The 1,281-nt window shown below is 40.7% G+C and overlaps 1 non-coding gene across 1 annotated transcript; it reads right to left on the bottom strand.

The window, feature by feature from the left end:
• Positions 1-531: 531 nt before the first annotated feature.
• Trnaw-cca (transfer RNA tryptophan (anticodon CCA)) lies at positions 532-603 on the bottom strand. The gene has a single exon. It is a non-coding gene; the product is annotated as a tRNA-Trp (tRNA).
• Between the last annotated feature and the right edge of the window lie 678 nt (positions 604-1,281).

Genomic DNA, 1,281 nt, shown 5'->3' with positions numbered 1-1,281 from the left:
GGCTCAAGAGAAACGCAGGCGCGACAATTCGCACCTCTCGAGTCACCGACGGCGCGTGCTGCTTTCTTCTTCCTTTTTTTTTTTTCTTTTCGCGCGCGGCTCGCGATGTTCCCTACGGCCGTGTCGCTTATGTGCAGCGTTGTGATGCCTGTGGCTTTGTTTGTTTAGCTGTATTGGTTGCATGATGAAGGTCGTGGCAATATGTACACTACGAAGGCGGAACACGGAATGGGGGGGGGGGGCAGGGGGAGCCCCTCCCCTCATCTATCCCCTAAGGATGAGGGACGCGAAGTCTGCCCCGTACTTTTACCGAAAAGTGTCCTGTTGCGTCATTGTTTAAAGAGCATTGTTATGGCGACGCAAACTTTCACGATAATGGTGGTCGAATGCCGCCATTATCACGAAATCTCGCAAGCTTTTTCCATGCAGAAAGCTTGTGAACGACAGATACGACTTCAAGCAGCTGAGTGGGATGCTTCTTCGGACCAAAGGCATGCAGCCGCAAAAAAAAAAAAAAAAGAAAAGCCAATGTGACCCGGACGTGATTCGAACACGCAACCTTCTGATCTGGAGTCAGACGCGCTACCGTTGCGCCACCGAGTCCACTTGAAGAAGTGCTCGGAACAAACGCAGCCGTATCGCTCGGCTTCCGCTTGCTTATTGATCCATGGGGCTTAGTTTCTCAAAGAAGTACTTGGTAAGCGGCAAGTCGTCGTCGTCGTCGTCGTCGTCGTCGTAGATAGATAGATAGATAGATAGATAGATAGATAGATAGATAGATAGATAGATAGATAGATAGATAGATAGATAGATAGATAGATAGATAGATAGATAGATTTATTATTTATTATTTTTATTATTTTGTAACATACTGCAGACCAGAATTCAAACCATGCAGGATTTTAGTTAGATTAGATTAGATTAGATTAGATTAGATAGATAGATAGATAGATAGATAGATAGATAGATAGATAGATAGATAGATAGATAGATAGATAGATAGATAGATAGATAGATAGATAGATAGATAGATAGATAGATAGATAGATAGATAGATAGATAGATAGATAGATAGATAGATAGATAGATAGATAGATAGATAGATAGATAGATAGATAGATAGATAGATAGATAGATAGATAGATAGATAGATAGATAGATAGATAGATAGATAGATAGATAGATAGATAGATAGATAGATAGATAGATAGATAGATAGATAGATAGATAGATAGATAGATAGATTCTTTGGTTGGCTAGAAAATAAATGCTTGGCATTTA

The sequence above is a fragment of the Rhipicephalus sanguineus genome, chromosome 6, assembly GCF_013339695.2.
Source record: "Rhipicephalus sanguineus isolate Rsan-2018 chromosome 6, BIME_Rsan_1.4, whole genome shotgun sequence".
NCBI classification, from domain to species: Eukaryota; Metazoa; Arthropoda; class Arachnida; order Ixodida; family Ixodidae; genus Rhipicephalus; species Rhipicephalus sanguineus.
The sequence above is the reverse complement of the archived record's forward strand: the minus strand, read 5'-3'. Positions and strand labels throughout refer to the sequence as shown.